Below are 13,032 nucleotides of genomic sequence, written 5' to 3' on the forward strand. Positions count from 1 at the left end.
TCTTGATGTGGCTTCTTCTGTATATCCTTAGTTATAGAACTTTTGTTTGCCAGACTTCAGGCAATTCTAGATGATGGTTGTTCTGTAGTTGAGTCGTAATATTGATGTGGTCATGGTAGGAGGTGAGCCCAGTATTTACTTACTCCACCATCTTCACTGGGAGCCCCAAGGGCAGTTTCAATACAGGGTGTGTTAATGAGCAGATTACCAATGTGGAAAATTGGGCCTCCATCCTTCTGGAGCTTCATTGAGGGTTGGTACACCTTAGAATTATCTCACCTAGTTATGGGGATATTCATCCTCCAACTGCCATTCTTCAGTGATTGAGTTTTGGGCTGCTCTGCATAAAGACTGACCAAGCTCTCCCAGTCCAGAGATATCCCTCAGTCAGAGAAGTAGAGAGATATGGGTCTTTGAGGATATCTGTCACAGCTTCAGGGGGAACATAGAAGTGGGGAGTGGCTTCAATACTTCCCATGCCTCCAGCCATACTGCCATCTGCTAATGCAGAAAAAATCTCTGTACCAGCTTCTCCCTCTCATGACCTAAGGAGAAGCAACTGCATTTTAATCTCTGCACTGTGGTGTTGATTTATAATTGATGAGATTTTTCTTACAGAAGTTGATACACAGTATTGCATTTCATCAAAATTGTCTAACTTGCTATGTGATGGATATTTTTTGTCACATTTATTCTTTCTTGGTTTTAATTACTTTGTATGTGATAACAAGGCTCATCACGTACTTTTGATAAAGTGGGGAAAACATCAATTTCCTAACTGCTTTCTTGTGAAATATATAAAATAAAACTCTAACTCTGGAGTAGTTTCTTTATTTATAAAGATTCATTTTTCACTCTAAAAAAAGCTTCAGTAAGGTCATAGATATAAAACTGTCCCACGAATAAAAATTTTACCAGAAATCAGGCTGAATACAATGAAAACAAGGCAATATGTACACACACACACACACACACACACACATATTTTTTAAATAGTAATAGTCACTTTGATTTTTATGGTACTTCGAGTTTTCACAGCATTTTCATATTATTTCATTAGAACTGCCTAATAAGAAAGTAATGTGTGCTGGAATCATATTATTCCTTTTTATAGATGTGAAAACAAAGGCTCAGAATGGTAAAAAGTTTTTGCCATGGTTACCCAGTGAATTGGTGACTACGGTTAAACTTGAGCTCAGGACTACTGAAACCCAATCTTATGCTTGTTCAGCTACATCAGAGTTTTAAAATATGTGGTTCACAGACAATGTGAATCAAAATTGCCAAGTTTACTTTTTAAATGGCTAAATCCTGGGCCTTACCTCTGGGGATAGGCATTTGGTAATAGCGCCTATATACCCCATATGAAAAGGTGCAAGATATTTTGGTGAGCATGTGTTGACACTCAGATGTCACAATGGTGATGACATTTTTACCACTCCTAGAGATGGTCTGGGGAGCATGCAAGCCACTCACGGTCTACTACCCATGGCAGTGTCTTCACACAACCAGATAGCCCTGTTCTTTATAGCAGAATGTTTTGTGCCCACCCGTAGTGGTCATCATCATGTCAATGTGAAGAAGCCAAAATTGCTTCATGAGAAAAACATATTTGTGGTCATCCTTTCCTTGCCAATAACATCTTTAAACAGAACAGATTTACCCCTGGACATACAGACAGGCTGATTCATGCAATATGGATAACCTTATATATATTTTTTCTCTCTCTCTCTTTAAAAAATTAACAAATGAGTCCCAACAACATGTCTTCAATATAAAGAATGACTTATTGTGGCATTGATGAAGTGTCACTTAAGCAAGTTTTAAACACTTTCTGTAAATCTTCTAGTGTCTTAAGAGGCCAAACTATTTAATTTTATTTTCTCTGCCTATCAAAACTGTACTGTGGTTAATATGTTCTCTAAAACCTTTTGGGGCAGCATGAACCGATTTCTTCAGCATCAAAATGAACCGAATTTGAGTTACTCATAGTGATTTCCAAGACTATTGGCAGAGGTTATGGCAGTTGTCAAATTGAGAGAGGATAGGGGTTCAGACATTAATGTGGCCATGGGGGTGGTCAGAAGGAATTTGATTCCCTATATATTTTGGAAATAGAGCCAACAGAATTTCTTTATGGCTTGAATGTGAGGCATAAGAGAAAGAGCTGTTAAGGATGACTCCCAAGTTTTCTCCCTGAGCCACTGGAATGATGAAATTGCAATAAATTGAGATGGAGGAAGCTGTGGATGGTACAGGTTTTGTGAGTAAGATCAGTGTGGGACATTTTATGTTTGAGACAGCTCTGACATCCAGGTGATGTCAGGTAAATTCTTGGATATATGAGTCTGGACTTCGAGAAGAAAGTCTGGACTGAAAATATAAACTTGAGAATCATCAGCATATAATTCAAATTTAAGGCTCTAAGACTACAAGTGGCTGAGAAAGTAAAAGTTGTAGATTGCAAAGAGCAATAATGACTAAACCTTGGGGCACTTAATAGAGGTCAGGAACAAGGCAGAATCAGCCAGGTTGACTGGGGAGAAACAAACAGTGAGATGTATGATGTCTTGGGTATCAATGGAATAATCAAAGCAGAAGTAATGAGTGCCTGTCAAATTCTGCTGGTAACTGACCCTTGGATTTAGCAACATGGAAGTCATTGGTGACTTTTATAAGAGTAGTTACTATGAATGAGAGAGGCAAAGGCCAGCTTTGCCTCTTAATATACAAATCACAGCCAATATGCTGAAGAGATGAGGGAGAAGAGGAACATGTCTGCGTTAGCTTGGTTCCTACTTAACATCTCATCTAGACCATCAATTCCAGAGGATGGTCCTTCTGTTATGCTAGCTCAGCATCTTAGGTACATGGTCTTAAGACCACAAAGTTAACCAGTTGGATAGAATGCCAACAACTCACAGAGGACTCGGATGACCAGTTTTCACTAGCCCTGACAACTTGTAGCCATTATCTAGAAGCGTTTCCCTCTGTTTGTGGAGAAGATGATTATAATTGGTTCCAAAATAGCCAGTTGGGCACGCATCACAGTGCCTCATACATAGTAAGTATTTAATAGCTTTTTGTGGTCTGAATGGATTTGTGAGAGAATGAATGTGCTTGGGTGTATTTGGAGCAAATTATCTGTTTGGTCAATTTTCTTTTTCAAATGAAAGATCTACAAATGATTGCTAGCAAAAATAAATAAATAAAGCCAGGGTGCTGTGTGCGGGGGACGGGCGGGGGCGGGGCGGGGAGGACCTGTTTGAGACAAACAACATTGTGTCCTGAAAGATCTGTTCTGTCATGCCAGCAGTCTCATTGGCTGTGATTTGTATATTAAGAAGATTTTAATTGCTCAGGTAAGTGCCTGCACCTGCTAAGACATTGTGTATTAGAGCACTTTATTCTAATCTTTTACAATACAGGGCACACTTCACCCATAAAATTATTCTCTGCACAATTATCACTCCGTTTTGCTGAGGTAGAAAGTGCAACTTAACACTTTGGGTTTTACTCATTATTATTAAAATCATGGAAATTATGATCACTGGTTAAAGCTTGTGCAGTTAACTGCTGAATTGCCCCTGTCCTTTCTGTTTCTCTTTTGCTTTTACCAGTGAGCAGAACTTGAGTGAGTTTTTGTATTACCTGCAAGTATTTTGGGGGCTGGATTGTTTTCAACACAAAAGTTGTTATAAACTTTAAGTAGAGCTTTTCTGCTGGGGCTCAGGGAACATATGAACTAGTTGGTTTTCTTCTTTATTTTTAAAATATTTTTTTCTGATTTTAAAAAAATTACAAAAGGAAAATTAAAAATAATTACATATAGAAAGTAGTGGAAATTTTAGAAAGTACAAGGAAAACCAAAAATATTCATAATCATTATTAATTTGTTTTCGATGTACTTTCTTCCAGTTTATATATAAATATAGAGAATGTATAAAGCACAGACAGACTCACCCATCCACAGAGACAGTTTCAGATTGGAATATAAGCAAAGAATGGTTACATTTTTTCTCTTTCTAATATAAACTATAGCAGGGGTTGGCAAACTACAGCTTGCAGGCCATATCTTGCCTGTTATTATAAAGTTTTATTGGAACACAGCCATGCCTCCTTTGTTTATGTAGTGTCTATGGCTGCTTTTTTTGCTGCAACAGTGGGGGAGTTGTGCAGTTGATATAGAGGAAAGCCTAAAATATGTATTATTATTGGCCTTTTACGGAAAAAGCCTGTTGACCCTAAATTATCATAGCAACATTTTGCCACATATCTTGCACTGACAACCAGGTGCCTTGTTGTTGATGTGGTTAGCAATGTCACTGCAGTGTCACTCCATTGATTGCATTACTAATTTATTTGGTGGTAAGCACTTAGATACGGTGTCTGAGTTGTGGTCTGATTTGACCCAGCTCATCCATATTACATACCCACTTGAGGGTGATGCCTCATTTCTTCACCCATTTTTACCCTCCTTTCCCAAGATTTGGCAGTTCCCTGACTGGCGTGCTCCCAACAGTGGTAGTCCACGGGTGATACCAAAACCTGCCTTCTCTCTTCCCTAGACCACCAATCTTCAGAGTGCCTTCCTATGCATCCCAACAGATTCTGAGTCAGTGGGTCTGAGATGAGGCCTAGGAGTCTGCATTTCAAACATCCCTTGATGATTCTGATGCAGGTTATTTATACAACCTCATTTTGTAGATATTTCCTCAAGCCATTTCTCTTTTCCCTACCTATCCTACCAAACTTACCTGCTCTCCCTTCCAACCACTTAGGGCTTTGATCTCAGTGAGGAATTGAAAAATCTATTGGAAGTTAGAAGGTTAACATGTAGTCACTGCGGAGTTTGCTTTCATTATGTTAGAACCTCCTGGAGACAAAGCCTTAACTCCAGAAGTGGTTCTTCTGAAATTTTGAAATCAATATCATGTCAGCGTAGGAGAAGTTTAGACAAGCGGGTCTTTAGATACCCCTAAAATGTGGCTCTGAGAGTTAGTACTGGACCAGCCTAGTTGATGCTGACAGTTTAATAGGTGCTATATAAATTTGTGAGGTATCTTCATTACTAATCAAACAAAACCAAGCAGTGAGTTGACACATATGGCAAATCTTCATTGGTCAGAAGTAGCTGACATTCATCTTTGTTTCTATGGTTCATATTTTCTTTCGTTTCATCCATTAACTTCTATTTTTCAAGACTGACACCCTCCAAAACCTCTTTGGACATAATATAGACTCTGTGTCAGTGTGAACATTGGTTTGTAGTTATAACATTGTTATTTAGGTTGCTAGTGGAGTATCTTTATCGAAAGCCTAAATACATTTCCTGTTTGAGAGTTCCATCTCTGCATTGACTGCAAGTATTAAATGAAATGGTCTGTTTTCTTCTCTAAAGCTCGAGCATGTCTTCAACAGCTATTAAAGATTTGTAAGGACTACAAGCCCTCAGGTTAATATGTTATTTTCTCCATTGCCTTACCTTTAAGATGCATAGTCCTAGAAAGCAATCATTTGAACATTTACCATTTTTTGAGAACCTGAGAATACCCAGTATTGGTTTAGGTATAATGGGGGAACACAGACGTGCCATAAAACATAGTTTCTGTCCCATAATTTCTTATAATACGATTAGAGGGGGAAATAATTAGGTAACTTACAATTGGGACACAATTCAGGGCAGTAGAGTTAAACCCTTGGTGTTCAATGTTTTAACATTCATTCATTGAATCAATAAGTATTTATTGATTGCCTACTATGCAAAGGTGCTATACTAGTGGTGAACAAGAGATAAAAATCTTGCTTGTAGGGAGCTTATTCTAGCGGAAAAGACAAGTGATAAACAATAGTATCTGAGTCATAAATGCTAAGGAGAACACCAATAAAACAGAAAAGGGTGTCAGGGAATATACGTTCAGGGTTTAGGGGAAGGGATGGTGGTTTCTGTACTTTTAAGCTACTTCAAAGGCTCAAAAATTTGAATCTCGTTAAATGTGAGATCCTTGCTTAGATCCTAGCCTCCAAGACCCCAAACCCCAAACCTTAAGGCTGCTGTTATTCTGGAAGTCTCTTAAAGTAGACAGAAATCCTAATCAACTCATAAAATTCTTATTACTTTACAAAACAGTCTTAATGGAGAAGGCATAATTCAATGACATGAAGACATTTGGAAATTTATGAACATCTAAGTATGTAGCCCAGCTCTGGGGGAAATTTCTGGAGGCTTTTCTGTACAGAGCTTTGCTCCATATCTTTCTGATCTCAGCTCTTAAGGGAGGACTCTTCTGACCACCCATCTAAGTCACCCCCAGCACCACATAACCTCATTTCACTTTATTTTTTTTTATAGTACTTATCACTAATTGATCCTTATTTATTTACCTGATAATTGCTATCTTCCCCTACTACAAAGAAAGACCCAAGAAAATAGGGAACTGGTTTGTTTTGGCACTGGCATATAGTAAGTTCTCAAAATATATTTGTTGAAAGAAGACTGCCAAGAGTTAGCTATATCCAACTATATCCAAGGAAGGGAGAAAAGTCTACTTGAGAAAAGACCACCCTCAAAAAAATGATCTCGACCTAATTTAAGATTCTAGTCCACTTTTTTATAAAAGAATAAGCAACTTCTTGTTTTAATTGCAATATTCACTAATTTGAAACAGTCCAAAATAGAGCAGTTCCCAGTGAAACTTTTGAATTATCCAGTTGGTTTCCAGACGGATACATATACTTTTATGAGCCTATTATAGAAAAAATGCTGCAATTGAGGCAAAATTTCCCTTTTTTTCCTAAAAAGCAATGCGTTTGCACCTTTTTTCACTTAATAAAATGCACAAAATGCATTTACTTTGCATGTGATGTTTTTCTTCAAATAACCTAATTTTATGTATATCATTTGAAACAATTGTTTTTCTATATTATGAAATTATTCAAGCAAATGGAAAAGTATACAGAATAATATAATAAGTATCTGCCTGCCCACCAATCAGCTTTATCAAAGCTGAACATTTTTCTAATTTGCTTTATATCTTTTTGATAAATAAAAAAACATTTCGAATAAGTTGAAACCCTCCATATAATTGTTCCTTCTTTCATACCATTCTCCTCTTCCCTGAGGTGATAATTATCTTGATTTGGTTTTTAGTCTCTCCATGCTTGTTTTTATAATTTTATGTATACATATAATTTCATAAACAAGATAGAGTTATAAATATTATTATATAAATATAGTACTACAGGTATCATTCTGCAACTTGTGTTTTTTACTCACCATGGTTATTTGATATTTATCCATTTTGCTACATATAGCTAAGGCTTATCATAGGCTGATACACACCTCCTGATGCCATCCTGGCTGGGTAGGTGTGCCAGTTTATACTCTCATCTGTGTTATATGAATTGTTGTTATTTCAAATTCCCACTAACACTTGCTATTACTGGATTTTATTTTCATCTTTGCCCTTCTGATGGGTAAAATGTTATTGTTTTTCTTTTTTTTTTGCCATATCTCTAATTAATAGCATAGTATAACTTCAGATCAACTGGACTTATCCTTGTCTGATGGGTAAAATGTTATTGTTTTTCTTTTTTTTTTGCCATATCTCTAATTAATAGCATAGTATAACTTCAGATCAACTGGACTTTTAGATTTACTATTCTATCAATTACCTGTTTGTATCCTTTCCCCATTTTTCTTTGGTTATTTTTTTTTTAATTGATTCACAAGTTTTTTGCACTGTGACTACCAAGAAATTTTAGTTACTTGAATTACAAATTCCATAATCCAGACTGTGGTTTATTATTTCACTTAAGACATGGTGTACTGTACAGAAATATTTAATTTTAATTAGTATTTAAATTTATCAGTTCTTTTTTATAATTATGTTCATTATATCTTATTTAAGATATTCTTTTTTACTCTGAAATCATAAAGACTTTATCTTACATGTTCTAAATTTTTTAATATTTTGATATATACATTAAAACTTTCAATATTCATGGTTATATATTCAATTCATGGTATTAACCTGGCATCTAATTTTATTTTTTTCCATGCAAATATATAATTTTTCCCTACCATCCATTGAATAACTAATTCTCTCCCCCACTGATTTGTAATGGCACTTATGTCATATATCAATTTTCCATAACTGTTTTGTTCCATTTCTGATCTGTTTGGCTCTCTGTGGTTTTTATATCTATGCACCAGTTCAGTTATCATATTGATTTGGGGAGTATAGCATGTTATGTCCAAGGTCGAACCTGTATTTGAATCTTATCTCCACCACATTCTAGTGTTTGACCTTGTGCATGTTAGTCTTTCTGTGCCTCAATTCCCTCATATGTAATAGTTATTACCTAATGGTTGTTATGGCAATTAAGTTAACATATGCTTATGAAATCCTTAGGACAGTATATACACATAAAAGCAATTGTGTTACTACCATTACTACATCAAAAATACATATTGATAATTTGATACTTGTTCGTTACCTCAAAAATTGTCTTAGCTAATTATTGTCTTTTTGGTGTTGCATATATATTTTGGGTCAACTTGCCATGTTCCAAAAAATAACCTGCAAAGCTTTTAGTTGCATATTGACTCTTCTGGATTAATTTGTGAAAAAGTAGTTTATGTTACTGAGTCTACCCATCTATAAACACAGTGTATATTTTCTTTTAATTAAATTCTCTGATTTTTAGTACAATTAAATAATATTCTCTGAGGGTCTTGCATATCTTTTATTAGATCTAATGGTAGTTTTTGAAATCATATTTCCTAATTATTTCTGGTATATAAAAACTATAATTCTGGTGTGTAGTTTCTGTTTTTAAACATACTTGTTTATCCAAGTTTATGGTAATACATTTTTGCACTTTGCTAGTTTCAGTTTGCTAATGTTTTATTTATGTTTGTGTCAAATTATAAACTTATGTTCATATTTGACATTGTCCTCTATTATCTTTACTCATTTTGCCTATCTTTTTTTTTTATCAAGGTTATCATAAAATAATAGCCTCATAAAATGAGTTGCAGAGTAGTGTGTTTTTATCTATTATCTGGAAGAACGTGTACTTTTGGTGGTATCTATCTTTCAAAGAATAGGTATAATGGATCTGTAAAATACATTGGCCTAGTGTTTTGTGGTTTTTTTTCTAGCTAGATATTTATATCACTGATTCAATTTTTAAAAAATTATGGGTATATTAAGGTTTTTTTTATTGCTGGAGCTAGTTATTATAATCTTCTAAAAATTATTTATTAATCTAAATTTTCAAGTGTATTCATAAAGTTATTTAAATTATTCTCATATTTATATTTTTATAATTATGATCATGAATCTAATTTATGATTATGAACATAATGTTCACCTTTAAAATTGTATTTGATTTTATTGATCTCTGTAGTTTCTCTTTTCTTTCATTACTTTCCTTTATTATTATTTTATTTCTTCTACATTCTTTGGGAATATTGTTCTTTTTCTTCTTTTTAAGTTGAAGTCTTAGTTTATTCTTTTCTCTTATAAACATCTAAGGATATAAATTTTCCTTTAATGCAGTTTTAGCTGCATTTCACCACTTTTATTATGTAATATTTCAATTTTCATTGTTTCATATTTTTAGCTTTAAGCATAATTTTCTCTTTGAACCTTGAAGTATCACAAAATGTTTATGTTATTTAAAAAGTTTTTATCTTTTTGATATCAGTTTCTTGCTCAATTAAATATGACTATATACCATTCTTTTGTAGTGCTGAGATTTTTTATTGTTTGTTGGGGTTTGCTTTGTGCTCTTATACAGAGTGAATTTTGGTAAATTTCTAGGTATGGGACACAGTGTTCTATTAATGTTTAATGAAATCAAATTTACTATTTGCTGAAATAGTATATATAATCACTGCATATGGTAGGTGGAATCCTGAAGGCCTGGATTCCAGGCCTCTGTTTTATACAACTTCCCCTTGAGTGTTGGTAGAACTTATGACTATCACATTGCACTCATTTGATTAGATTACTTATTAATCGACTCTGAATAATCAAAAATAATCACAATTAATTACCCTGATACTAGTACTTGAGGATGATCTTTAAGGTCTGGGAGCAAAACCCTCTTAACAGACCTCAAGAAAACAGGGACCTCAGTTTTATAGCCCTAAAGGACTGAATTTTTCCAACTAACCAAATGAGCTAGAAGAGGCCCTTGAACTTCAGATGAGGATGCAAGCTGGCTGACACCTTGATTTCAGTTTTGTGAAGCCCTATGCAGAAAATACAGATTTCTCACCTACAGAAAAGTTAAGATAATAAATGGCTACTGTTTTACATGCCTAAATTTATGGCAATCTGTTACACTGCAAGAAAACAATTATGCAATATTTTTGTATTTAATTTAATTATTAAGGAAAGTAGGTCAGGATGTCACATTGTGATTATGCTTATTAATTTCTGCTAGTATATCTGCCCACTTTTACTTTTTCTGCTTTAAAACTGTGACACTTGGTCTATATAAATTCAAAATGGCTACTTATTCTTAATGAATTTTCTTTTATTATTCAGTAATGACTCTTTTTAATTACTTTTTAAAATTTTCTTTCTCTGAATTATGTTTATTATAAAACTTATTTTTTCTTATTAAAATACTTATGCCATTTATCTTTTCCATAGCATTTTCCTGGTGTATCTTTTTTATCTCTTTATTTTCAATTTTCTTTTGTTTTATGTTTTTAGAAATGTCTTTAGTAAACATCATATAGCTGGATTTTGAAAATTTAGTTTAAGACCCTTTATATTTAAATTATGTTTTATCTTTTATATTTATTGTGATTATTGATTTATTTTGATTTTTTATCCTTTCATTTATTATGCTTTTTATTTTTAAAAAGCTTTCATTATAATTCTGATCAAGCCGTCCTCTCTCTCTTGCCTTCTCTCTCTGTTAGTTTGAGTTATACATTTTTATGGCTTCTTTTACATTTTAACAGGCATCTTTTATTTAACAAACTTTAAAATTAATCAATATTTTATATTCCTAAAAAATACAAAGACCTGACCTTTTAAAAATATGATTGTGCACTTTTATACATTATGTTTTATACTTTAGTTCCACCTTATTTTTATAGCATTCCAATTAATTATTTTTATAAATATTGATTTTATATAATCAATGCATATTTACTCATATTTTGTTTCTCTTCATTTGTTTTTGAACCTTATGCCTTAATTTTATATTTAATTCTTTCTTACGATGAATATTGTTTAATAATGCCATCTGCACACTCTTAGTATTTGCCTGAAATGGATTTATTTTGGCCTTACTCTAGAATGATCATTTAATTGGGTATAAAATTATAACTTGCCAATTTTTCTCTCTTAGCACTTTGAAATTACTATGCCATTATTTCTAGTTTTTTTGGTCTGAAGAAATCTTTGACACTCTACCTCATAAGTGGTGGGTGGGGGGTCTATAGCTCTCCCCTTGAATCTTAACAGTCACTATGACTGACTGATCAATAGAATATAGTGGAAGTGACATCATTCCAATTTGTGGGCCCAGGTTTTGAAAGGTTGATAGTTTTCATGTCATTCCTCTTAGAATTCTCATTCTCAGGGAATCCAGCTTCTATCTAAGGAGTTTGGTTACCCTGATACTGCCATGCTGTAAGGAAGCCCATGAGAATCACTTGGAAAGACTACATAGAAACAATCATTTCAGGCTACGTGGCAAACTTGGGAGTGAAAAAGCCATCTTGGACATGTAATCCCCTGCAAATGTGATGTAGAGAAGGTCCGTGGCCACAGACATGTGGCCTTATTCTTCTTGTCCCAATTTCTCAAACTATTTGAGACACCTTCCCTGAGATGTAAGTCATTATTTAGTAGGGACTAACCATCCATACTGTGCTCTGCTCAAATTCTTGACCTATAAAATCATGAGCATTACAAAATGGTTATTGTTTTTACATGACTAAGCTTGAGGTAGATTGTTAGAACTAAATAGATATCTGGAATAATAGAATTTCTCTTTATAACACTTAGATCAAATTAGGAAATTATATATTTATTAGTATGAACAGTTGTTTAATATTTTTCCCCAAAAGAGTAGGTTCTGCGAAAATAAAAACAAAACGTAATTTGTTTTATACTTTATTCTCAGCATCTAGCCCATATAGGTGCTCAATAAATATTTGGTTGATATATAAATGTTTTGAAAAGTTTATACTGCTCAATTTTTAGACTCATTATTGCTTTTATATGAATTCTTTTAAAATTGTTTTTACAGTTTTATTTATCTGGGCTTCTATAATCTGCTAAGAAGATCAATTGAAATGATAGATTAAAAAAGCTCCAAAAATTCAATTTCATTTGCAGATGCAAGATCTGGTTCTTTTTATGTTTTTAAGGCTTAGTTACACCTTCTGCGCTGCTGATTTTATTGGCCATAGAGGCTGGAAATAGTCAATGAACCAAAAAAGCTGGATTGAGTATATAGAGTGCACATTGAAAAGTTTAGGGTTTAAATTTAAAGATTACTTAATCACTTTTATTTTAAAATCTGGGAAACATCAGAATGTTTCCCCCAAGTGGGCCCTGGCTCCACTGTGTATGAGTGACGATGGGACTTCATGGTTTCCTGACATCTGTTGCTCCATGTCTTCATGGACAGCTGCTGAAAGTCTGATCTGTTTATTCTCCTTGTCACTTGGCTATTTCTGCTTTTACCCTCCAAAGATAAATAATTCCTTTGTAATAAAAGCCTCTGGAAATAGAGTTTGGGGGAAACACCTATTTGTTTGTTTGTTTATTTTTCAGACCCCACTACGTCCTTGAAATTAAAGTCAGCTTACATAGATGCATAATATATAATAACAAGATGAATTTTTAAGCACAGAGGAAAAAGGAAATGAAGGAAGTAGAAGAAGGAAAATAAAGGGCAATTAATGATCACAGCATAAGATTCAGAAAGGTCAAACCATAATTTTCTTCTGGCAGGACATTTGTCCCTAAGCATCACAGGAAAGGGGAAACT

Source organism: Pteropus alecto, unplaced genomic scaffold (assembly GCF_000325575.1).
Source record: "Pteropus alecto unplaced genomic scaffold, ASM32557v1 scaffold131, whole genome shotgun sequence".
Lineage (NCBI taxonomy): Eukaryota > Metazoa > Chordata > Mammalia > Chiroptera > Pteropodidae > Pteropus > Pteropus alecto.